At 43.1% G+C, this 26,840-nt stretch overlaps 1 protein-coding gene and 1 long non-coding RNA gene across 9 annotated transcripts in view; one reads left to right on the forward strand and one right to left on the reverse strand.

Annotated features, from left to right (window-relative positions):
- The window catches only part of PAK1 (p21 (RAC1) activated kinase 1), a 149,268-nt gene extending 134,455 nt beyond the window's left edge, over positions 1-14,813 (reverse strand). For all 8 annotated transcript variants that reach the window (XM_045371245.2, XM_074014847.1, XM_015435525.3 and 5 more), the window contains exon 1: positions 14,028-14,813. The gene's annotated coding sequence lies outside the window, so the exon portion shown is untranslated. The remainder of the gene's footprint in view (positions 1-14,027) is intronic.
- Positions 12,890-26,840, forward strand: part of LOC135967078 (uncharacterized) — an 83,675-nt gene continuing 69,724 nt past the window's right edge. Inside the window, exon 1 of the long non-coding RNA XR_010580936.1 lies at positions 12,890-13,096. This is a non-coding gene — a long non-coding RNA (uncharacterized lncRNA). The remainder of the gene's footprint in view (positions 13,097-26,840) is intronic.

Raw genomic sequence — 26,840 nt, forward strand, 5'->3', positions numbered from 1 at the left:
GAGGTACAATGGTGACCAAAAGACACGACTTTTGACTCCATGGAGCTAAAAGTCTAGACATAACCAACAGTCAAATAAATATAGAATCACAAATCATTATAAATGCCATTACAGAAAATAACAAAGTGCTGTAAGAGGAAAACAGAGGGGCTCTTCTTTAGATTAGAAAGGTCCTGGTTTACAGTAGATAATGAATATTTGTTTATTGAACGAGAAGGAGAAGCCAGAATTGTGAACAGCAAACCAAGGGTAAAGAACAGGTGTGAAGGCCCTGAGGCAAGACAGACTTTCACAAACTCTGTAGAATAGGCAAAAAAAAAAAAAAAAAAAAAAAAAAAAATGAAAAGGAAAAAGGGAGAGAGAAAAAGAAAGAAAGAAAGAAAAAAAAGAAGGAAAGGAGGAAGGGAGGGAAGGAGGGAGGAAGCGAGGGAGTCAGCCAGTCAGCCAGCCATTGAGGTACAGGATTATTAGGTACATCTGTGGCTAAGAAGTTTTTTGTTTGTTTGCTTGCTTTAAAAAAAAAAAAAAAAAGTAAGTTTGGCACCATGAGCATCATTAATGGCCTTAGCAAGAGCAGTTATGATGGGGTTGTGGAGACAGGAGGGGAGTAGGCTGCAGAATAAATAGGAGGTAAGGTAAATAGTTGTAAATAGCTATTTAAAGAAGACTAGCTTTGAAGGAAAGTAGAGATAGGGTTTATCTAGAAGCTGACATGGGATCTCATGAGCACTTTTTTTTTTTTGGTGAAGAAAAGGAAAATTATTTTCCTTTAAGTAGAATATTTGAAGGCTGCTTAGGATAACTCAGAAGGCAAAATTTAAGGATGCTGTAAAGTGAGGAGTCTAAGATGGGACCATGGGAAACAATCTAGAAACATGTGGAGGAGCAAGCGAAGAAGAGATGAGGAAAGAGAACAGAATTACTTCTTTCATTGTAAAAGAAGGGGCAAAGGAAGGAATGGGTACAAATCCAAGTAAATCCTAAGTAGGAATATGAAGCTTCTATTTTATCAGTGATATATGAGGCAAAGTCTGGAGGGTGGGGGCAGAGAGAGGTAAACGGCAGAAAAAAAGTGGCAGAAGAAGAAGAAAACTGAAGACAATACCGAAGAAAAGTATGCAATTATTTCCAGAGATGGAAAACAGGCAGAAAACTAGGCTTGTGGAAAAAGTAAATGAATCAGTTGAATGGGCCAATTCCTGAAGAAATCATCAAAAGAAAGGCCGTAGTAGTATTTTCAGTTTGCAAATGTCAAATCCTGTCAAGAGTCCATTAGGTCTTCTACCCCTTGATCCAGTAATCCCACCTATAGAAATTTATTCTAAAAAAATAATATTTGAAAGAAGAAAGCTATATGTAGTGTTATGGGTAAAATTACAGTATAATTTATAGTAGGAAAAGAAAAACCTAAAAACCTACACCTGATAGTTTTATGTGTCAACTTGGCTAGGCGATAGTCCCCAGTTATTCAATTAAACATTAATGTAGGTGTTGCCAGGAAGGTATTTTGTAGACGTAGTTAACATCTACAAGCAGTTGACGTTAAGTAAAGATCATTATCCTCCATAATCTCGGTGGGCTTCATCTAATCAGTTGAAAGGCTTTAAGAGCAAAACTAAAGTTTCCCAAAGAAAGAATTATTCTACTGGTTCTGTTTCTCCAGTAGAACATTGACTGATACAATAGTTTTAGGTAAATTACGGAATATCATCTTAAATTTTACAATGAAGACTAAAGAGTAACATGGAGAAATGTGTATAAGTCAAGAAAAAAGGGCAAACAACAAACTTAGGTCTACATTATGATTACGACTACATGTATGTTTATGTATGTCTACATATGCCAAAAAAGGAAACAAAAAAGGGTTGTCAGGATGGCATCATAACTAAATTTTAAATTGATTAATAGTATTACAAAAGTTTGTGAAACAAAGCCTTTTTTTTTTTTTTTTTTGAGACGTAGTCTCGCTCTGTCGCCCAGGCTGGAGTGCAGTGGCGTGATCTCGGCTCACTGCAAGTTCCGCCTCCCAGGTTCACCCCATTCTCCCGCCTCAGCCTCCCGAGTAGCTGGGACTACAGGCGCCCGCCACCACGCCCGGTTAATTTTTTGTATTTTTAGTAGAGATAGGGTTTCACTGTGTTAGCCAGGGTGGTCTGGATCTCCTGACCTCATGATCCGCCCTCCTCGGCCTCCCAAAGTGCTGGGATTACAGGAGTGAGCCACCGTGACCGGCCAGCCCTGTTATTTTTAATGGAACAAAGTTAGTAACATTATTCATGTTAAGCTTGTGTGGCCCTTTAAAGAAACCCATACTAATCTAAAAGAAAACAGCCAATTTTGAAACACTGCCTTGGATAATACTAAAAAGAGTTGACCCACTAGAAGGCAAATAGGCCTTCAAGGGTCTCAGTTCAATGCCATTTTTCAGTAACATGTAATTCCTCAGCTTAAAGGAAACGAAGAAAGATCCAGAGTAGCAAAGTAGCTGCTGATCGACTTTAAGAATTTTCCACGTCCTGCCAGGCCTGGCAGCCGGCGCCAGTAGACACAGTTACTCAGGAGGCTGAAGCAGGCCAATGGCGTGAACCCGGGAGGCGGAGCTTGCAGTGAGCAGAGATCGCACCACTGCACTCCAGCCTGGGCGACAGAAGGAGATTTCGTCTCAACAAAAACAAAGAATTTTCCACGTCCCATCGCTAGGCACGGTGGCTCACGCATGTAATCCCAGCACTTTGGGAGGCCGAGGCAGGTGGATCACAAGGTCAGGAGATCCAGACCATCCTGGCTAACACAGTGAAACCCCGTCTCTACTAAAAACACACACACACAAAATTAGCCGAGGGCGGTGGCGGACGGCTGTAGTCCCAGCTACTCGGGAGGCTGAGGCAGGAGAATGGCGTGAACCCGGGAGGCGGAGCTTGCAGTGGGCCGAGATTGCGCTACTGCACTCCAGCCTGGGAAACAGAGCGACACTCCGTCCCCCCCCAAAAAAATAAGTCATGTGCCTCAAAAAAAAAAAAAAAAAAAAAAAAAAAAAAGTCATGTGGACCACAGTTGGAATTCTGGCTCCACTTTCACTCATTTTTTCAATCAAAAAATATTTGTTGAGTGCCTATTATAGGTTAGGCACTGGGGATACAACAGTGAGAAAAAAAAAAAGATGCGGGGGGCGGGGCTTTTAAGAAAACGGGTAGTATGTTAAAACTCATTCTCTTAAAGGTGCCAAGCCTTAAAGAGAAATGATTCTCTGGAGTGTAGGGTCTAGTAGGGTAGACACAGATATTCATCAAATAACGCCACAGAATATCAAGTAAGAGTATAGTTCCATGTAAGCAAATAATGATATGGATGCTAAAGTGTTTAAGGGTGTACTGATACCTGCAACTTATTTTGAAACACTTCAAAATAAGATAGGTTAATGAATGGATCAAGGGATATATAGACATGCAATAAAGCAAACTGCAAAATACCACACAGTCTAAATAACAGGCATATAGGTGTTCACTGCACATACTCCCCTGCCAATGTTTTATTTAAAAAATTTTTTAACATACATAAAATTAAAGAAATACAGTATAAAATGAAACAGTTTCAAGAAGAGTCAGCCTACAGGAAAATTTTTATGAAAAATTCAGTCTTTGAGAGGGTCCACTTACGACAGATACCCAGAGGCAGTCTCAAGACCACTTGGAAACTTGTATTAATCAATTTATTCTTCATCAATATTCATTTACTTGTTTTAGCTGACAATGAAATAGAGCATTCTAATCCCAAGAAACTATGCTGAAAGTGCTTGCTCATGTCCTCATTCTAGCACTCTAGAGAGAAGAGAGACTTTGGCAATTACTAACTGTTTCAATATATAAAATCAGACTTGATAATCCCCTCAGTCCCTTCGGATTAACTAGGATATTACACAGGGTAGCATTCTGAAAGGTCTCTTCATACCACTCCAACTTCATCTCAGACCATTTACTCTTGCTTCCTATACAACAGCCATAATGGCCTTTTTTTTAGTTCCTCTATGTTGAGCTAAACCAGCATTATCCAATTGAAAGATAATGTTAGCCTTAAAAACAAACCACATATGTAATCTTAAATTTTCTAGTAGCCATATTTTAAAGTTTGTAAAAAGGTGAAATTAATTTTTAAATACATTTTAACCCAATATATTCAAAATATTAACAATTCAACATATAACCAATATAAAAAGTTAATGAGTTATTTTACATTATTTTTTCAGTATTGTCTTCAAACTCTGGTATGTATTTTACACTTACAGTGCATCTCTATGTGAATCAGCCATGTGCTCAACAGCCACACTGGCTAAGTAGCCACCATACTGAGCAGCACATCTCTAAACTTTTACCTACTTTCAGGGTCTTTGTGCATTTAAAATGTTCCCTCTGCCTGACATGCTTTTTCCCCTCAATGTTCTGCATGACTAAAATCTATTTATCATGCACATCTCAGTTGAAAAGCATCATTTCCTCAATGAAGTCTTTCCCTTATCACTCCAAAACTCTCTACATTAGTCTTTTGTAGGACTTAGCAAAACCTGCAACTGTGCACTTGTATATCTACTTACTTTTCTCTGTATTACCCTCTGGAATATAATCTTTGTAAGAGCAAGGACAAGGACCATGCCTGTATTATTTATGATTGTATCCTTAGTACTAAGTGCAAAAGCTTGGCACACAGGAAGAAATCAATAAATATGTGTAGTCTAATTAAGGAATAAATAGAAGCACTATAGAGTTTTACAGATGCTCCTTGACTTACAATTAGGTTACGACCTGATAAACCCAACTTACGCTGAAATACTTTAAGTCACAAATGCATTTAATATACCTAACATACCAAACATCATAGCTTAGCCTACCCAACCGTAAACAAACTCAGAACACTTACATTAGCCTACAGTTATGCAAAATCATCTAACACAGAGCCTATTTTATAATAAAATGCTGAATATCTCCTGTAATTTATTAAATACTGCACTGAAAGTGATTGGATGGGTATTCCAAGTATGGTTTCTACTGAATGTATACTGCTTTGACACCATCATAAAGTCGAAAAATCGTTAAGTTGAACCACTGTAAGTCAGGTTCAGTTGCATTGGATTGGCACATATGTGAAAGTGTGTGTGCGTGCGCGTGTGTGTGTGTGTGAGTGAAGAACAATATACTCAGCAGCCATTCCTAACTGTCCTGGAACCTTTATCACACAGTCAACTAAGTCAATTGTCCAGCAAGTAGCAATGGATAGGAAAAAAATGATTCTTTGAAAGAGTCAGAGGAAACTATAAATATATTTTACCATTCTCCTAGGAACCTAGAATTTTTTTAAAAGTGCCACTGGTCAGGGCAGCACCCGAATGATAAGGAGTAGGTGACCAGATGTGGAGACAGAAAATACGAATTAAAGATTCCGGTTTGCAACTTCCCAGCTATATAATCATGCCACTTAACTTCTGTTCATTTATAAAAATATGCCTTAAGAACAGAATTAAGTTAAATGAGACTCTATATAAAGGGTTTTGAAAACAGTAAAGCACAAAAATTATATATACAATCTTATATATAATCTCTAGAAAGTCCAGGAAACTTAGACTTTTCAAAAGTCTACCACGATGGGTTTTCTAATTTTGCTCACCTGGTTCTTTATTTTTTTAAGTTACTTTACAAATTACATACATAATTTATTAAATTAAGCAAAATCTATCCTGGATACCAAAAAAATCTCAGACTCTGGACTGGTCAGATAATTCCATATGAGAAAGTAAGTGGGAGGGAACGTTATAAAATAGTAATTCTTGGGCCGGACAAAGGCCCAAGTATTGTAATCCCAGCATCTTGAGAGGCTGAGGTGGGCAGTTCACTTGAGCCCAGCCTGGGCAACATGGCAAAACCCTGTCTCTACAAAAAATACAAAAATTAGCTGGGCTTGGTAGCATGCCCCTGTGGTCCCGGCTACTTGGAGACTAAAGTGAGAGGATTGCTTGCTCCTGGTAGGGCAGGGCTGCAGTAAGCTGTCATGGAGCTACTGTACTCCAACCTGGACGATAGAGCAAGACTCTGTCTCAAAAAAATAAATAAATAAAATATTAACAGTAATTCTCCAACAGGTAACTGAAGAACCAAGAGCCCCTCCAACTATACCAAGTCCCTCTTCACCCATCCCCCAAACTGGAAATTTAAATTTTGTTCTTCTAGCCCACTGGGAACTATTTCCATAGTGAAATACTGTTACTGATGGACTATGTCCTTTTGTATTACAGAGAAAAAGTGAGGGCAAGGAGTAGGTGAGAAGGTTAAGAATCACTGTCAAAATATTTGAGCTAAGAAGTTGGCATCAAACTCAACACATCTATATGACAGCTAAGGAAAACTGAGTCTCAGGATGGTTAAGTGACTTGCTGTGGTTACACAGTAATAATTTTTAAAAATGTCTTCAAGGCCAGGCGCGGTGGCTCACACCTGTAATCCCAGCACTTTGGGAGGCCAAGATGGGTGGATCACGAGGTCAGGTGATCGAGACCATCCTGGCTAACACAGTGAAACTAAGTTAGTGAACCCTGTCTCTACTAAAAATACAAAAAATTAGCCGGGCGTGGTGGTGGGCACCTGTAGTCCCAGCTACTCGGGAGGCTGAGGCAGGAGAATGGTGTGAACCCGAGAGGTGGAGCATGCAGTGAGCTGAGATCGTACCACTGCACTGCAGCCTGGGCAACAGAGCAAGACTCTGTCTCAAAGAAAAAAAAGTCTTCAAATGACAGCTTGATATCTCTGCTCCTAAATTTCCTCATCTGTAAAATGAGTTAGCCCACATCAGTCTAGCATGTTACAGCTTACAAATTGCTGTCATTTGTGATGACATACAATTGCTGTATCCACAGAGTTTACCTGATCTCTACACCACCACAAAGGTCTAAGATGGCTACAGTGTAATAGAAAAAGCATGACGGGCAGGGCGCGGTGGCTCAAGCCTGTAATCCCAGCACTTGGGGGAGGCCGAGACGGGCGGATCACGAGGTCAGGAGATCAAGACCATCCTGGCTAACAAAGTGAAACCCCGTCTCTACTAAAAAAATACAAAAAACTAGCCAGGCGAGGTGGCGGGTGCCTGTAGTCCCAGCTACTCGGGAGGCTGAGGCAGGAGAATGGTGTGAACCCGGGAGGCGGAGCTTGCAGTGAGCTGAGATCCGGCCACTGCACTCCAGCCTGGGTCACAGAGCGAGACTCTGTCTCAAAAAAAAAAAAAAAAAGAAAAAGTATGATGTACTGAACAATCAAAAGAACCTGGCTTCAGATCTTAGCTGTGCTGTGTAGCCTCAGAAAGTCAATTAACCTCTTTGTGTTTTCTATCAAATGAATATGAAACAACACCTGTCCTAGCTAACCCAGAGAATTGTCCAAAGAATAAAGTCAGATAATATCAGTAAAAGTATTTTGTACATTATACAAAAGGCCCTTCATCATCTGGGCCCTGCCTCCTCTCTGCTCTCACCCCTCCCCACCTTACACCCTATCTTCTAAGCATACTAAACTACACAGGGCTCCCCAAACATGCTCTCAAATCTTCTGCTCACATATTGCTCTCTCTTTCGAGAGGGTCCATCATCTCCCTTTCTTCTCAACCCTCCCTGACTGTGCTTCGTTAACCCCTGCTCATTTTTCAGAACCCATCTTAGATGTCACCTCCTTTAAGAATGCTTGCCAGTCCACCTCCATTTCAAGTGCAGCAGATGCCCTTCCTCTGTGTTCACATGGCACTTGCATTTATCTCCATATTTTTGTCATTTTTTGTCTCAATGTAGTGTAATTGTCTATGCACATGTCTGTTTCTCCCGGAAACTATAAACTCAAGGGTAGAGGCTATGATTCATCTGTTTATTCAGAACCTGTGACAATGCCTGATGCATAGTATTTATTTAGCAAATGAAGGAACTTAAAATGGCAAGAAAAATACTACTTTTCATATAATACTTACGTAAGACATTTATGCAAAATATTGTAATATAAGACAGTGCTTCTCAACTTTGCATATAAGAATCACCTATAAACCTTTCAAAATAGAGATGCCAAGGCAACTCTTTTACATCTTCACAAGTAATTCAAGTGCACAGCCAAAATTAAAACCACTGCTATACACCATCAAAGTCATAAAATTACAACTACTCTACCTAACATCTATATAGCTCAGTATCTTACAATTCACTTTTACATATATTATTAATTTAATCTTCACAAGAACTCTGTAAGTTAGGTATTATTTCTTCCAAATGAACAAATAGAGATTTAAATAAATGTCCAAGTAGCTCTTTGTCTAACTTTAAATTTTGTGCTCTTCCTTATACCCCCCCTTGGAAAGTGCAGTAATACACAAAGTACTATGAGAACGAGGGTTCCAGTGAGGAAGACATCAATCTTAGCTTTGTGGGAATAAAGGAGGAAATAAGGAAAGCTGGACCTTAAAGATACAGGCAGGCAGATGAGGGTGGAAGCCATGCATACATTGTCATTGTCATCTGCCATCCCCAAAGATTCAAAAGGCAGATTCTATAAAGGAGAAAATGCTCTTGCCAGCCTCAGTTAGTACTTACAGTCTGAAAGGTAAAGAGATATTGGAGAAGGCTGGAAGTAGAAAAGTAATAAAAGAAAGCAGTCCATAAACAAGAATGGATTTCCCAATCCTGCATGCAAATTACCTAACCCTGACTCCAGGAACAAAAGCCAAGACATAATTGACTTTTTATAACTAAGAATTAGATGAATTCTACAGTCAATCAATACCACACAAACTCATGAGGGATGAATGAACCTCTGGTTCTTTCTAGACTTACTACTACACTATTCCTCAAGAAGGGATAGTCCGGAGAAGCCTAGCACATACATGACTTTCCCCATCTCAAAAACTAAAAGAATGGGAGAGAAGAAGAAGATATTCATGAAAGAAAAGGCTCACAACAAAGGTAGAAAAATGTAGTACATTAAGTTAATAAATTTATGATGGCACAGGGAAATATTCAGGCACAAGTGATTCCAAATACTGGATAAAGCCTGATCTGGCGGCTTCAGTAAAGAAGTATTATCTTCTAAGTCTGCAACATCATGACCATCTGACATAGGGTTTTATCAGCAATTATCCTTTCTAATTCAAACTGTGGACTTCAGTCAGGGTTTTCTTAGGGAGAAGAAGCTAAAGAGATTAGGAACCAATTTAAAAGGACATGTCTAGTGCCCCAAAATTTAGTTTGATAGAGTTTAAAAGGCTATATGTTATAGCGGCAAAGTAAAGTACTACACTTAGAATTTTAAAATGTGGTTTAAAATGAATATTCAGGCATTTGTTAATGATGTGCCTCTGAGCAAGCCAAGACTTCTATTAATATGATCCTCAGCCTCCTAACTCGTAAAATGGGAATACCTATCTCATAGGGCTGTTATGAAGATTGAACAAAATAACATCCAGGAAAGATGTTATTTTTCCTGTATGAATGATAAATGTAATGAATGTAAATCTGTCTTCACCAAGCCTTCTAATACACAAAAAAACCCATACTAAATGGAAACTTTAACTCTCACTGCAATATATTTATTTGCAAAACATTCCTATATCCTCTGTGCAGAAAAATTAAAATCAGCCTGTGTACTGAAAATAGCACATAGCTGCTGGAGTCAGATGGACATGGACTAGAACTGTCCGTCTGCCACTTACTTGCAGCAAAACCTCAAATAAGCTCCCTTTACTAGTATGACTCTCAGGCTTCCTCACCTATGATACAGAGATACCAACAATCATCTCATAAGGTTATTCTGAGGGTTAAAAAGAACATGTTAAACATCTCATGTAGGGCCTGGTACAGAACAGGTATTCAATAATGTAAGTCATTTTTAGTAAGCTTACCACCACCTAACAACTAACAAGCAAATTATACTTTTCAAAGATTCCTTTATAGTCATTATTTTAATTGCTTCATGATCCTGTAAACTAGTCGTAGCAACCATTACTATCCCCATTTTATAGTTGGGACAAAACACAGAGATAAAAATTACTTCTACAAGGTCATGCAGTAACATACACTAAAGAAGGTCTCCTAACTTTTCCAGGGTTTCATTTTCCCCCACTACAAATTACATTACCCCTTAGAAATTAAAACACCATCTGTGAAGATATGTTTGTTTGTTTTTTTTAATAATTGGCATACAAAAAGACCCAGAAGGAGGAAATACTGGTGTGGGAGAATGTTTTTAAATTTTTTATCTTCAAGTTTGAATATACTGACTATTAATTTTGAATCAATGCATTTTTCCTTTTGTTTTTAGTTGGTATGTAATAATTGTATGTATTTATAGGATAGAGTGATATTTTGATATGTATATGTGTAATAATCAAATCAGGATAATTAGCATATTCATCACTTCAAACATTTATCATTTCTTCATCATAAAGTCAAAAGCCTCTGTTTTTAGATGCATATTACGTTTATAGCTTTTCAAAAATATACAATAAACTGTAGTGAGATGTATTCTTTTGATAACCTTAAACTTGTCTCTTTACTATGCCAAAAAGAAATATTTTTCTCCCACTTTCTGGTTATCATTTTGAAAAATAACATGGAGAGGGATCACAAAAACATTAAAACCAGCAACAACAGAATTAATTAATGTCTCAAATTGGCAACTGCTGATTCTACCTTGATTTTTGTTTTAGTTTTCCCCAACAAAGCCCATGACCTCTTAAAATTTTTTAAAAGTCTGCCTGTCGAAATGATGCTTAACAAATCATTCCTAAATTGAGGGAAACAAATAGAAAGGCAGCTTTCTCCCACCTTTATGATCATATACCACCTTTTTTCACCCCTGTATTTCATCTCTTCATTTCAGCACTTATCATGTCATACTATCTCTAGCTCCTTAAAGACTTGGGCTGCACTCTTGTATATAGCTGAACATCCTGCCCAGCACAGGGTCTGGCACATGGTAGAGGAGGACTCATAATTTTATAGTAAATGGATGAATAAATGAAGTCACTCTCGCAGAAGGAAGCTAGGAAAGGAGAAAACTGGGCATGGTATCTTAGGGCTAATAAGAAAGTGAAAGAAACAAAGCATTTTAAGAGCTTCACAAGGAAGGGAAACCTTTGTGTGGAGTCAAACAGACCCTATAGAGCACTAGAGAAAGACAAAAACCACAGGAGACCAGGAAGAGACAGTTTTAAGTTAAAAGACTCAAAAGTTAAGAGTGCTCATTTAGACTTGCAAAACCAAGTTGCAAATTCCCAGGAAACAATCCTGGCTTGGGATATTGCAACAGCAGTTTTCAGGTGGTGGTTAAAACAAACAAAAGACTGGGCTAAAATTCTTGCAGGCTTTGGCTGGAGACACATAGATGCAGAAGGGAAAAGCTCAACCTAAAATGAATCCCCCAAAAATGTGAGGATCCCCTTGGATTCGCATATTGGACCATGATTCCTATTCATTCTGAGAACTGTTCTTTAGTAAAACCCCAATGTAGCAGCTAGCAATACATAGGATTAAATCATCTTATATTAGTCATTCAACAAATACTTGAGCGCCTGCTATATGCAGTCACTATTCTAGGCACTAGGATTAAAGCAATGACCAAACTGACAAAACTTCCCAGTCTCAGGAAGCTTTCATTCTATTGGCAAGAGTGGGGTGGGGTGGGATGGGATGGGATGGGATGGGATGATGTCAAGCAGTGAGTGCTATGGAAGAAAAACGGGACAGCGGGAGCTGGCAGGGTGCTTGTTTTTATCAAGAGCAGATCTTTTAACCCTGTGGTTCTCAAACTTTAGCAAGCATCAGAATCATTTAAAGGGCTTATTAAAGAAATTCACAGGCTACCGAAAAAAGGCACAAACTCAAGTAATTACAATAGAGTGCTATAGAAGACCATAAGAGTGGTATGTGTATGAGCCAGAGGATGGAAGAGCAACTCATTCTACGCAGGAAAAGGAGAGACTAAGGGACTGCATCGCAAAGGCCCAACAAGGACACCTCCACAGGCAGGTAAAGGGTGGAAGGGAAGCATCCAGGAAGAAAACAGAACATGCAAAAGCGAAGATGAGAGTGGCAGGGGAGCCACAGAAAGTGAGGCTGCAAAGGCAGGCAGTGGTCTGATGCCTGAGAGTTTCTTATTCCATGTTAGTCTGAAATTTATCTTCAGAATATGAAGAGTCAGGGGTAGGGGGCATTGATGTGGTAAGGTTTTGTTTCACGGAAATCTTTCTGGATGCACAGTACCTTCCTTTGAGGCACTGCTTCCTTCAAACCTAGCACTGGGACTCAAAACATGCGCTTAGTAAATGTATATTGAATTGAACTGAACAAGCTTTTTACCAAATGCCCTCTTATGGATGAGGCAGGTCACCTTCCCTGCAGGACTCACTTTGGCCAAGAGAAGACTTGTAAAACAGGTCCAGCAGCCTCAATTATTGCACACTACTACCTGTACAACTGGAGTCCCCCAGAGATTAGGGCAGACCTTCATTGTTTACTTGTCTACCTCACCCATTAGACTTTGAGCTCTTTGAAGACCGGGAATATCTTAATAGACTGAATCCCCATAGCCTTAGCAAGAGGCCTGAAACATAGTAGCTCTCCAAACTCCAGTAATGTTGGATAAATGAATTGACTGAATTAGCAAATTCACCAAGGCAGACACATGAGTTCATGTAGTTAAGCGTATGGATAAACTTCAGGGAAAGTATGGGAAGTTTTCAGCGTCAATGTTCCCAAAACCCTTTTTGAAAGGCATAGTTGCTAGTTGGGGGGGGGGTGGGGGTTCTACCCACGTGATTTAGAATTTTCCAAATAGGAACCAAAATGTTATAAGTGCTGTGGTAGAAATCTCACCGGGCCAATGGGAAAAAGTCAGTTCTGTCTGAGAGGAGGGACAGGATGGAGGCCAGCAAAGATTTCACAGTGTGGGAATTCTTCAGTGGACTCTTGAAAGCTGAGTTGGTGCTTGCTACCTGCCCGTTTTGGGGCATAAAACCAAACTTCTGGAGCTTTTAAGGCTGGAAGTGACCTGCTCAAGGTCACACAAGAAGTAGATGAAGCCACAAGGTAAGAGATGAGGTATCTGTACTGATAATTCCTACTTTCTCCTGACAGAGTTGAAAGAGAACCCACAAATGTAGGAGGCAAAATTAAAGATTTTTCTCAAGAACAATTCTTAAAGTCAAGACTAACGAATTGAATTTTTATTAGTAACCACAGAACTAACCCTTCCCTTCACTGTTCAGTTTTTGTAAGAGTAGAACAATTATCCAAGGGGTTTAAAAACCAAGGACGTTGCTCACAACCCACTACTTCTCAAGTATTCTTCCAAAACATTCCCAGTAATGTGTATTGTTGAAATAGGATAGCGAAGACTACAACAATCATGTCTTTTCAAATGGATTAATGAACATAAAATAACTATAAATCTCCTTTCCCGGTTGTTTTTCACTTCCCAAGTTACAGAATATTCCGCGGTGGGGGAGGGGCTGCGTAAGTCAAGTCCTACCAGCCCTTATTTTTCAGGGAGTAAAACCCTAAAGGTGACTGTCCAAGCCTAGAAGGGATCATTTATTCCATGCAGAAGGAACTGGGGCGCCGCTTTGCTGTGCCTCCTCGTAGTGGGACAGGGTGAGCTCTGCAGGACTGCAAAGTTCGGAAGGGACTCGGTCCCGGACCGGTACCCGTGGGGGCTCCCGGCCCCAGCCTGGCCTGGCCCCGCCCCGCCCCTTCCCTCTCCCGGGTCTCTCGATCGCCCGGCGTCTGAGACCCGCGACCCCGCCGGTGAGCGCACGGGGGGCCTTTGTTGGCCCGACGGGAGCGGGCCTCGCTGGGCGACGCCCGCCTCACCTTACCTGGCGCCTCCGCCGGCCCAAGCGCCCGGCCCCGCCACGCGAGATAAATGGGCCCAGACCCCTACTCCACCCGTCCCCACCCCCGCGCCCCAACCCTGGCAGCCCGGGACGCGAGGGGTACCGGGCGGGAGGCCCGCTCTCACCTTCCGCGCTCGCTCAGCTCCTCTCGGCTCCTCCTCCTCCTCCCGATGGTGGGTGCCGCCGAGCCGGGAGTGAGGGCGCGAGTGTGTGCGAGCTACCGCTTCACTTTCTCCCTCCTGCCGCCGCCGCGCCGCCAGTGCCGGGGATCCCCTCAGGACAGGGGAACTGCGAGGGAAGGGATGATGGGGGGGCGGCAGGGAGCGAGACGACGCGGGGCGGGGGCAACGGTGGGGGGCTGAGGGGCGAGGTGCGAAGAGCTCGGATGGCCTCTGAGGCAGGAGATGGGAACTGGATGCGGAGACCAGGTTCTTCGAGGGGGCTCACGAGAGCGCGGGGCTCCGTGAAAAAGGGAATAAGAGTCCGAGGGGGAAAGCGTCTATGGAGGAGGACGGCGGAGCCTGCGAGGGAGGCGCAATAGGCGAACGAGGGGGCGGGAGCGTGTGGGGGAAGCCGTGAGGGGGCGTCTACTGTGCAGCCGCCACCTTCGGCTCCGGCTGCAGCCGCGGCAGGGCCGCCTCCCCCGCCTACAACTGCGCTATTGTACGCCGCTAGGCGGGCCTGACCGCCTAGTTCACTGGCTCCCCTCCTCCTCCTTCTTCCCCCTTACCCCCGCCCTTTCCCCCTTCCCTCCCCCCCGGCCTTTCCCCCTCCCCCGCGCGGCGGTGGCTCCGGCGGAGCCGTGCCCGCCCCGCCTCCCGCAGGTGGGAGGGGGCGGGGAGCGCCTGACCGACCCGTAGGAGCGAGGCCAAACCCTGGCCTGCAGAAGGGCGAACGCCTGGGATTGCGTCATCGGCGCGTGACGCCAGAGGCTGGGGAATCACCCGGCTGCTGCGTGACGTCATCGCGTCGCGTCACTCTTCTCGGTCCGCTGTCCTTGGCCGGCAGTTTCCGTGCAGCATTTCTACCAGACAATTTTGGGACTATTTCTGGGAGGGCTAATGGTGTAGCCAGGATGGAGAAAGACGGCTAACTTCCGTGGCTGAGGATCCTCTTCAGGTTAACGAAGCACCACCGCATCTATAAACTCGTTGTCAAGGGCTGAAGTTGAAAACTATCCGACGTTGTGTGATCGCAGAGCCAGACGTGTATTATGTTTTCTTTGTGTGGGAGGTGGGAGAGGGGACGGGGATGGGAGGAAGACAAAGAAATTATAACGGAGAAGTTTGAACTACTGTGAACTGATATAGGATTGTGAATTGATATAAACAAGAGTTAAGTTCCTGTGGCATATTTCTGGTCACAAGACATCACCAAACTTCTAAAGACCAAAACACCTCTAATATCAAACATTGACATCAATGTGACTTATACATACATTTAAGAAAGATTAATAAAAAGAGGCCAGACCAGGTGCCTTGGCTCATGCCTGTAATCCCAGCACTTTGGGAGGCCAAAGTGGGCAGATCGCTTGAGCCTAGGAGTTTGAGACCAGCCAAGGTAACATGACAAAACCCCATCTCTACAGAAAAATAAAACCCAAATACAAAACATTAGCCAGGCATGGCAGCACACACCTAAGGTGGGAGAATCACTTAGGAAAAGAATGGGCTTCCTTTCACGTTTTTTCTCTTACCGTGGAGGATACTTTCGATCCAAAGCTTTCTCCTGAGCTCAGATTGTGTATTTCCCAATACCTTCCGAGCAGCATTACCTGCATACTCGTCGTACCTCAGATTCAATATGTGCGAAACTGAGACAGCATTAGAAAGGCTGAGAGTCCGGGATCAGATTGCCTTGCTTGAAATCCTAGCTGTTCAAATATTAGTGATAGGACCTTAACATTTCTAAGCCGTCATTTCTCTGTAATAATAAGTAGTACCTTAACTAGGTCTTCCTAAGCCTCAGTTTTACCATAGTAATAGTAACAAGCCCTTTAGAATGTTGGCTCCCCCCCAAAAAAATTCTTATTTTGAAATTTCCCCCCCAAAATTGCTTATGTTCCTTTCCGTTCTCAATGAATGAGCCACCATTCAGCAATCCCCTAAGCCAGGAACCTAGACGTACTAATAGATCCTCATTCTTCCTCTCTCAACATCCATATCAAGTTGGACACCAAGTCTTGTAGCTTCTCCTAAATATTTTTCAAGTCCTTGCCTGCGTCATCTTCTAGTACCACCACCTGAACAACTGGAGCAACCTTTAGTCCCTTCAAATTCAATCTGTTTTTCCCACTGGTTACCTGAGCAGCCTTATAAAAGCACAAATCTGATGACATCCTCCCGTTTAAACACCGAAAGGATTTTATTGCTTTCAGGATAAAGTTCAAAATCCTGAACTTGGCACTTTACTACCTGACTGCCTACACTAGCCTTTCTAGCTTTGCCTCACACCATTTATTTTTTGCTCCAGGCACACTGAAATATTAACGTTATTTGAATACCCATTTCTTCATGTCTGTGAGCTCTTCCCTACTTATCTGACTGGCCAACACCTATTCATTGTACAAAGCTGAGCTCAAATGTCATTCATATTCGTATTCATTCGACTAATATTTCTAAAGTTTCCCTAAGCCTTAACAAGACTGTAATCCTATAGTATTTCTATGCCTTTTGTGGCAGTAACTGCATTTGTGTATCTGATTTCTTGAGTTCCTTGACAGCAAGTCATATGCCTTTCCGTATCCTCAGCATCTAAAACAGTGCTTGACATATACTAAGAATCAATACGTTGTTAAAATATATTTAATAAGGCAGGCGTGGTAGGTCACACCTGTAATCCCAGCACTTGGGAGCCCAAGGCAACCGGATCACCTGAGGTCAGGAGTCTGAGACCAGCCTAGCCAATAGGGAGAAACCCCATCTCTACTAAAATACAAAAATTAGCCGAGCATAGTGGCAGGCACCTGTAATCCCAGCTACTCAGGAGGCTGAGGCAGGAGAATCACTTAAACCAAGGAGGCGGTGGTTGTAGTGAGCTGAGATTGTACCACCACACTCCAGCCTGGGAGACAAGAGCGAAACTCCATCTCAAAAGAAATGTATTTAATAAATGTTCATATTGTGCTTACTATGTGCCAAGTACTGTTCTGAGCACTTTACAAACACTGTCTTTAAACCTCTACCCTCTAAGGTAGATACTGTTGTTATCCTCACCCATCTTATTGATGAGTGAACTGAGGCACAGAGGGGTTAAGTAACTTAACCCAGGATCCTAACCCAGTAAATTGACTCTGATCTGGATTGTCTTTTCGTGATCTCTGCAGTAGGCAGAATAATGGCTCATCCAGTGTTCCATTGGCTCATCCAATGGAATGTTTACATTCCAATCCCTGGGAACTATATGTTACCTTCCATGACAAAAGGACTCTGCAGATGTGACTAAATTAAGGATTTGGGGAAAGGGACTCCCCAGCTTTTGGGAGCAGACTCCAAAAAATGAAAAAGGCAAGAAAATGGATCCTCCCTTGGAGCCTCTGGAAAGGAAGAGACGGTATCCCGATGATACCTTAATTTTAGCCCACTGACATCCATTTAGGACTTCTGAACTACAGAACTGTGAAATAATAAATGTGTATTGTTGGCCAGGCAGAGTGGCTTACATCTGTAATCCCAGCACTTTGGGAGGCTGAGGCAGGTGGATCACCTGAGGTCAGGAGTTCAAAAGCAGCCTGGCCAACATGGTGAAACTCCATCTCTGCTAAAAAATACAAAATTAGCTGGGCGTGGTGGCACATGCTTGTAATCCCAGCTACTCGGGAGCTGAGGTAGGAGAATCAGTTGAACCCAGGAGGTGAAGGTTGCCATGAGCCGAGATTGCGCCATTGCACTTAAGCCTGGAGACAAGAGTGAAACTCCGTCTCAAAAAATGAAATTTTTTAAAAAAATGTGTATTGTTTTAAGCCCACTGTGTTTTTGATAATTTGTTACAGCATCTATGAGAAACTAATACAATCTCTAATCAAAGGTGACTGCTCTATGCTAGGAAATGCTAGCAGGATGAGAAGTAAAACTGTCCACTAAAGCTGCAACTGAAATCAGAGATGGGCTAGAAATGGAATAAATAAATAAGATAAGTGTATACTGTAAGTCCTCACTTAGCGTCATCAGTGGGTTCTGCACTTTAGGCAAAACAATGTATAACAAAACCAATTTTACCATAGGCTGGCTAATTGATATAAACAAGAGTTAAGTTCCTGTGGCATATTTCTGGTCACAAGACATCACCAAACTTCTAAAGACCAAAACACCTCTAATATCAAACATTGACATCAATGTGACTTATACATACATTTAAGAAAGATTAATTAAAAAGAGGCCAGACCAGGTGCCTTGGCTCATGCCTGTAATCCCAGCACTTTGGGAGGCCAAAGTGGGCAGATCGCTTGAGCCTAGGAGTTTGAGACCAGCCAAGGTAACATGACAAAACCCCATCTCTACAGAAAAATAAAACCCAAATACAAAACATTAGCCAGGCATGGCAGCACACACCTGTAGTCCCAGCTACCCAGGAGGCTAAGGTGGGAGGATCACTTAAGCCCGGGAGGTCAAGGCTACAGTAAGCCATGACCACACGTCTTTGCACTTCAGTCTGGGCGACAGAGTGAGACCTTGTTTCAAAAACAAAACAAAAAACAAAAGCCTGGGCACAGTGATTCATGCCTGTAATCCCAGCAATTTGGGAGACCAAGGCAGAAGATTACTTAAGCTGAGGAGGTCGAGGTTGAAGTGAGCTGTGATCATGCCACTGCACTCCAGGCCAGGAAACAGAGTGAGTGGAATAAACAGAGTGAGTGGAATAAATAAGTAAGATAAGTGTCTCAAAATAAACAAGATCATTATTTACCCAATTTTTCCAGTTCAGGGTTGAGAGTGGCTAGAGCCTATCCCAGCAGCTCAAGGTGCAAGGCAGGAACCAACCATGTATAGAATGCTACACTATTCCAGGGTGCACTCACATGCACACCAACACTCACTCAGACCAGGACAATTGAAATATGCCAGTTAACTTAATGTGCACATCTGGCCAGGCGCGGTGGCTCACGCCTGTAAACCCAGCTCTCAGGGAGGCAGAGGCGGGAGGATTGCTTGAGCCCAGGAGTTCGAGACCTGCCTGGGTAATATAACGAGACCCCATTCTCCACAAAAAGGAAAAAACAAAACAAAACAAAAAAGACAAAAAATGTGCACATCTTTGGGATGTGGGAGGAAACCAGAGTACACAGAGAAAACAGAGTCCAAACTACACTGGTGACCCAGGCCAAGAAGTTGTTTGGTTTTTTTCTCATCAACATTGTAACAAAATAACATTATTCAATGACTTGCTGTATTTCACTTTATAATAAATTGCCAAACTGTTTCCCAAAATGGTTGTACCATTCAGGATCCTTTTGACACGTCCTCATCGTTCTTTGAGCTCTTCCTTGCTTTTTGGTCTAAGATATTCTAAGCTCTTCTTACACTTTCTTTGACCCAGCCCTCAAATGAGCCATTACGCCAAAGAGCTCTGATTCTTTTCAATGAAGAATGGTATTTAAACGTTAAGATCTGGCCGGGCACGGTGGCCCAAGCCTGTAATCCTAGCACTTTGGGAGGCCAAGGTGGGCAGATTGCCTGAGCTCGGGAGTTCAAGACCAGCCTGGGCAACATGGTGAAACCCTGTCTCTGCTAAAATACAAAAAAAAAAAAAAAAAAGTTAGCCAGGTGTGGTGGTGGGCACCTGTAGTCCCAGCTGCTTGGGAAGCTGAGGCAGGAGAATTACTTGAGCCCGGGAGGCAGAGGTTGCAGTGAGCCTCTCAGATCAGGCCACTGCACTCCAGCCTGGCAACAGAGTGAGGGTCAACATTTAAATGTTAAGATCTAGGCCGGGCACAGTGGCTCATGCCTGTAATCCCAGCACTTTGGGAGGCCGAGACACGCGGATCACGAGGTCAGGAGATCGAGACCATCCTGGCTAACAAGGTGAAACCCTGTCTCTACTAAAAATACAAAAAATTGGCCGGGCGCGGTGGCTCAAGCCTGTAATCCCAGCACTTTGGGAGGCCGAGATGGGCGGATCATGAGGTCAGGAGATCGAGACCATCCTGGCTAACACAGTGAAACCCCGTCTCTACTAAAATACAAAAAAAAAAAAACTAGCCGGGCGAGGTGGCGGGCGCCTGTACTCCCAGCTACTCGGGAGGCTGAGGCAGGAGAATGGCGTGAACCCGGGAGGCGGAGCTTGCAGTGAGCTGAGATCCGGCCACTGCACTCCAGCCTGGGCGACAGAGCGAGACTCCGTCTCAAAAAAAAAAAAAAAAAAAATACAAAAAATTAGCCAGGCGTGGTGGCGGGCGCCTGTAGTCCCAGCTACTTCAGAGGCTGAGGCAGGAGAATGGCGTGAACCCGGGAGGCGGAGCTTGCAGTAAGCCAAGATCATACCACTGCACTCCAGTCTGGGCAACAGAGGGAGACTCCTTCTCAAAAAAAAAAAAAAAAAAAAGGAAGAAGTTAAGATCTAAGCATTAACATTCATTGTAATAGATGCCACTGTTCCCAAACTCAGACCTACTCTTGCTCCCTTTTGACCTTTAAGAAGCATATCGTCTCGAGTTCTATAGCTTCAAGGAAATGAATTCTGCCAACAATCTGAGGGAGCTTGGAAACCGCTGATGAGAATGCAGCCCACCAATGTCATGATTGCAGCCTGTGAGACCCTGAGCAAAAGACCCATCTAAGCCATTTCCAGACTCCTGACCCACAGAAACTGTCAGATAATGAATATGTGTTGTTGTAAGACACTAAGTTTGTGGTAATTTGTTGCTGAGACATAGAAAACTTATAGGGGGCCAAAGGAGAGAAGCGGGAGAAGAAGAGGAAAGGAAGAGCTCTGGAGACGTTTTATATTTCCTAATTCTTCTTCCTTCCTCCTGCCTTGAGTGTACACACAAAGGCTGGAGCTGGAGCAGCTATTCAGAAACCATGAAGAAATGGCCAAGAAAAATTAATTTTTTTTGTGTGTGTGACAGAGTCTCACTCTGTCACCCAGGCTGGAGTGCAGTGGTGCAATCTCGGCTCAGTGCAAACTCCATCTCCTGGGCTCAAGCAATTTTCATGCCTCAGCCTCCCAATTAGCTGGGATTACAGGCGCCCGCCACCACACCCAACTAATTTTTGTATTTTTAGTAGAGATGAGGTTTCACCATGTTGGCCAGGCTGGTCTCAAACTCCTTACCTCAAATGATCCACCCGCCTCAGCCTCCCAAACTGCTGGGATTATAGGCATCAGCCACAGTGCCTGGCCCAAAATCACAAAGATCTTGAACTAAGTACTTTGAGTCATCAACCTAATGCCAGGAACCACCTGCCTCCAGAATTTCTATTAGGAGAAAGAGAAGTTTTTTAAAGCTGTTGTTTCTCAGGACTCTTTTACTTATAGCCAAAAGCTGTTCCTTAATGGTACAGTGTGTTTTGTAAGTTTCCATATGTATGCTTTGTTTTGTTTTGTTTTGTTTTGTTTTAACTATCTTTTCACTGCTGTTTGTTGAACATGGCAAGCACCCTCCCAACTCATGGCTTTTGATCTTGCCATTCACTCTGCCTGGAATTTTCTTCCCCTACATAGCTGCATATCTTGCTTCCTCACTCCTTTCAGGTTTCTGCTCAAATGTTACCTCATCAGAGAGGCTTTTCTTTTTTTTAAAAAAAATATATATACTTTAATAAGTATAAAGTATATGCACAATTAGGTAAGCTTGTGGAGAAGCTGACCAAGATATATAAATTAGGAGATATAAGTGTCTGTCTAAATTTTCTATATTTTATTATTTTACAGAATATTTATTAAAGGTGTTTAATATACACTTTCTCATCTGTCATTTTGGAAGTCCTTTACTGTAGAGATAATTCTATTGTCTGAGTAACCACCACGTTTTTTGTTTTGTTTTGTTTTGTTTTGTTTGAGATGGAATCTTGCTGTTTCCCAGGCTGGAGTGCAGTGGTACAATCTCAGCTCACTGCAACCTCCGCCTCCCAGGTTCAAGTGGTTCTCCTGCCGCAGCCTCCCGAATAGCTGGGATTACAGGTGCGTGCCACCATGCCCAACTAATTTTTACATTTTTAGTAGAGGCAGGGTTTCACCATGTTGGCCAGGCTGGTCTTGAGCTCCTGACCTCAAGTGATCCACCTGCCTCAGCCTCCCAAAGTGCTGGGATTACAGGCATAAGCCACCACGCCCAGCCTAAATATTTTTTGAAATTTGTTTATCATCTGTCCTCTTGCCCTCAGAATGCAAGCTTCCTGACAGTAGGACTTCATCTCATTTGTTTGTTGCTATGTGCCCAGCTTCTAGAAAATTACCTGGTGTATAATACATGCTTAATAAGTATATTATTTCTCATTTAACTTCATTGTCAGGAGACATGCTTTGTATAACATCTTTTTAAATTTTCTTGAGAATTTCTTTTGCCCTTGTACATGTTCTAGCGCATATTTTAAAAGAATGCATATTCTCTATTTGTTGGATGCAGCATTCTATTTCTATTATATCAAGTATGTTAACTATGTCACTCCAGTGTCTATTCTGTTTAATTTTTATCTGATCCATGAACTTAATGTAAAAATGTGATAAAAATCTCCAAACATATATAACCGTGCATTTGTCAATTTCTTCCTTTTTGCTTTATGTGGTGATTCTCTGTTGTTAGGCTTATGATTTGGGTGATTTGTGTCTTTTAACATTGTATCTTTAGGCCAGGCACCGTGGCTCATGCCTGTAATCCCAGCACTTTGGGAGGCCGAGGCAGGCGGATCACGAGTCAATAGGTCAAGACCATCCTGGCCAACAAGGTGAAATCCCGTCTCTACTAAAAATACAAAAATCAGCCAAGTGTGGTGGTGGGCACCTGTAGTCCCAGCTACTCGGGAGGCTAAGGCAGGAGAATTGCTCGAGCCTGGGAGGCAGAGGCTGCAGTGAGCCGAGATTGTGCCACTGCACTCCAGCCTGGTGACAGCGAGACACCATCTCAAAAAAAAAAAAAAAAAAATTGTATCTTTTGGGAGTAGCACAATTGCTAGATTCTATTTTTATCCAATGATAGTTTTTGGATTTGTATAGGTGAGTTTAATCTGTTTCACTATATTGTGTCTTCCTGTACTAGAACATGTCTCTCCATGAAAATGTAAGCTTCATGAGTGTGGGGAGTTTGTTTTACTCACTGCTATATCTCTATAGCTTAGAACAGTGCTGCACTTATTAGGCACTCAATAAATATCTATTCCTTGTTTTATAGTGATTATTGCTATGTTCATACTCATTTCTATTATCTTAAATGTTTTCTTTTTACTATTTTGCTTCTTTCTTTCTTTTTTTTTTTTTTTTTTGAGATGGAGTCTCGCTCTGTTGCCCAGGCTGGAGTGTAATGGCGCTATCTCGGCTCACTGCAAGCTCCGCCTCCCGGGTTCAAGCGATTCTACTGTCTCAGCCTCCTGAGTAGCTGGGATTACAGGCGCCCGCCACCACGCCCACTTAATTTTTGTATTTTTAGTAGAGACAGGGTTTCACCATATTGGTCAGGCTGGTCTTGAACTCCTGACCTCAGATGATCTGCCCACCTCAGCTTCCCATAGTGCTAGGATTACAGGCGTGAGCCACCATGCCCAGCCTATTTTGCTTCTTTATGGTTATTTTCTGTATTCTGTTGGAATGATAACATTTTCTTGGCTTCCCTCTCCCCCACTGATGCCTTAGAAGATAAAAATTGTCTTCCTATTCTTTTAATGATTATCCTTAAAAAAGATATATATAAATTTAGCTATGAACTTTCATAAATTGTCAGTGTCTCCATCCTCCTCCAAAATAAGATGAAACCTTCAATATATTTTAACACTCACTGATCACCCCTCTTGAATTCCTTTTTTTTTTTTTTTTTTTGAGACGGAGTCTCACGCTGTCGCCCAGGCTGGAGTGCAGTGGCCGGATCTCAGCTCACTGCAAGCTCCGCCTCCCAGGTTTACGCCATTCTCCTGCCTCAGCCTCCTGAGTAGCTGGGACTACAGGCGCCCGCCACTACGCCCGGCTAGTTTTTTGTATTTTTAGTAGAGACGGGGTTTCACCGTGTTAGCCAGGATGGTCTCGATCTCCTGACCTCGTGATCCGCCCGTCTCGGCCTCCCAAAGTGCTGGGATTACAGGCTTGAGCCACGGCGCCTGGCCTTGAATTCCTTTTAATTAGTTTTTGTACATGTCTAAAAATGATTTTATTTTTCCCTCACTCTTTTTTCTTTTTCTTTCTTTCCTTTATTTTTTATTTTTATTTTTATTTTTTTTTTGAGATAGGGTCTTACTCTGTCACCCAGGCTGGAGTGCAGTGGCATGATCTTGTCTCACTGCAGCCTCGACCTCCTGAGCTCAAGCAATCCTCCCACCTCAGCCTCCTGAGTAGCTGGGATGACAGGCACTTGCCAACCTGCTCAGCTAATTTTTTAGTGTTTCTTTTTGTAAAGGCAGGGTCTCCCTATGTTGCCCAGCTGGTCTTGAACTCCTGGGCACAAGCGATCCTCCCCACTTCAGACTCCCAAAGTGTTAAGATTACAGGCATGAGCCACCACACCCAGCTTTTCCCTCACTCTTGAATGATAGGTAATCGCCTGTAATCCCAGCACTTTGGGAAGCTAAAATGTGAAGATTCCTTGAGCAACCCAGGAGTTCAAGACCAGCCTGGGCAACACAGCGAGACCCCATCTGAAAAAAAAAAATGTTGGCATTGCAGAGGAGGAGGTGGAGCAAGATGGCTGAATGAAAAGCCTCTACTAATTGTCCTCCCCACAGGAACACCAAATTGAACAACTATCCACACAAAAAAAGTACCTTCATAAGAACCAAAAATCAGGTGAGTAATCATAGTACCTGGTTTAAACTTCATATTACTTAAAGAGCACGTAAGAGGGTAGAAAAAACAATCTCAAATTGCAGACGCCACCCCTCTTCCATCCCCTGGCAGTGGCCGTGTGACATGGAGAGAATCTATGTGTTTGGGGGAGGGAGAGCACAGTGATTGTGGCACACTTTGAATTGGAACTCACTGCCACCCTGTCACAGTGGGAAGCAACACCGTGCAAAACTCAGCCAGCACCCATGGAAGCATGGAAGAGCATTTAGACCAGCCCTGTCTGGGTGGGGAATTGTCTATCCCAGTAGCTGAGACCTGAGTTCCAGCAAGTCTCATCGCTGTGGGCTAAAATGCTCTGGGCTTCCAAGGAAACTTGAGAGGCAGTCTTAGCCACAAGGACTGCAATTCCTCGGCAAGTCCTGGTGCTGTTCCAGGATCAAAGCCAGTGGACTTAGGGGGCATGTGACCTAGTGAGACACTGGCCAGGGTAACCAAGGAAATGCTTGCACCATCTCTCCTGCAGCACCAGGCAGCACAGCTCATGACTCCAGGAGAGACTCCTCCCTTCCGCTTGCGCAGAAGGGAGGGAAAAGTAAAGAGGACTTTGTCTTGCAACTTAGATACTTGCTCAGCCACAGTAGAATAGGGCACCAGGTAGAATCCTGAGGACCTCATTCCAGGCCCTAGCTCCTGGATGACATTTCTGTACACACCCTGGGCCAGAAGGGAACATGCTGCCTTGAGAGGAAGAACCCACTAATGGCAGAATTCATCATCATCTGCTGACTATAGAGTCCTTGGGTCCTGAATAAACAGCAGGGATAGCCAGGTGGTACTCACCATGGGTCTTGGGTGAGAGTCAGAGATGTGCTGGCCTCAGTTGTAAACCCAGCATATTCCCAGCTGTGGTGGCCACGGGGAGGGGCTCCTTCTGCTTGAGAAAAGAGTAGAGAGGACTTTGTCTTAAAGTGAGGTACCAGCTCAGCCACAGTAGGGTAGAGTACCAAGCAGGCTCTTGGGGTTCCTGATTCCAGGCCTTGGCTTGTGGATGGCATATCTGGACCTTCCCTGGGACCAGGGCCCTAAAGGGAGAGTCCCAGGACCAGCAGCATTCACCACAAGTTGACTGAAGAGCCTTGGGTCTTGAGTGAACATTGGCGGTAGCCATGCATACTCACTGTGGGCCTGGCACATGGTGGCCACAGGGAGAGATTCTTCTGCTTGTGGAAAGGAAGGGAAGAGTATGAAGAACTTTGTCTTGTGTCTTGGGTACCAGCTCAGTCACCGTAGAATAGAGCACCAGGTAGACTCCTAAGGTTTCTGACTCTAGGCCTGGCTCCTGGACAGCATCTCTGAACCCACCTGGAGTCAGGGGAACTCACTGCCCTAAAGAGAAGGACACAAGCCTGGCTGGCTTCTATTGTAGAGCTCTAGGGCCTCAAGTGAACATAGGAAGTACCAAGCAGTGATTACTGTGGGCAAGAACCAGTTATGTACTGGCTTTAGGTCTGACTCAGTGCAGTCCCAATGGTAGTAGTTGCAGAGGTGCTTGTATCACCCCTCTTCTAGCTCCAGGTGGCTCAGCACAGAGAGAGAGACAGACTTTATTTGTTTGGGAGAAAGTAAAGGAAGGGAGCAAGAGTCTCTACTTGGTAATCTGGATCATCCTTCTACATCTTATCCCAGACCACCAAGGCACTACCTCTGTGAGTCTGTAAGAGCCATAGTGTTACTGGGCTTGGGGTTGCCCCTAAGGCAAATATGGCTGCAGTGACTAAAAAAAAAAAAAAAAAAAAAAAAAAAAAACTGGAATCACAACACCCAAATCCCTTCAAATACCTTCAAATAAGTGCAAACAAGCCCAAATTGTGAAGACCACAATAAATGCTTAATTCTTCAATGCCCCAACACCAACGGACTTCCACAAGCATCAAGACCATCTATGAAAACATGAGATCACCAAATGAACTAAATAAGGCACCAGTGACCAATCCCAGAGTAATCAAGATATG

The sequence above is a fragment of the Macaca fascicularis genome, chromosome 14 (genome assembly GCF_037993035.2).
Source record: "Macaca fascicularis isolate 582-1 chromosome 14, T2T-MFA8v1.1".
Lineage (NCBI taxonomy): Eukaryota > Metazoa > Chordata > Mammalia > Primates > Cercopithecidae > Macaca > Macaca fascicularis.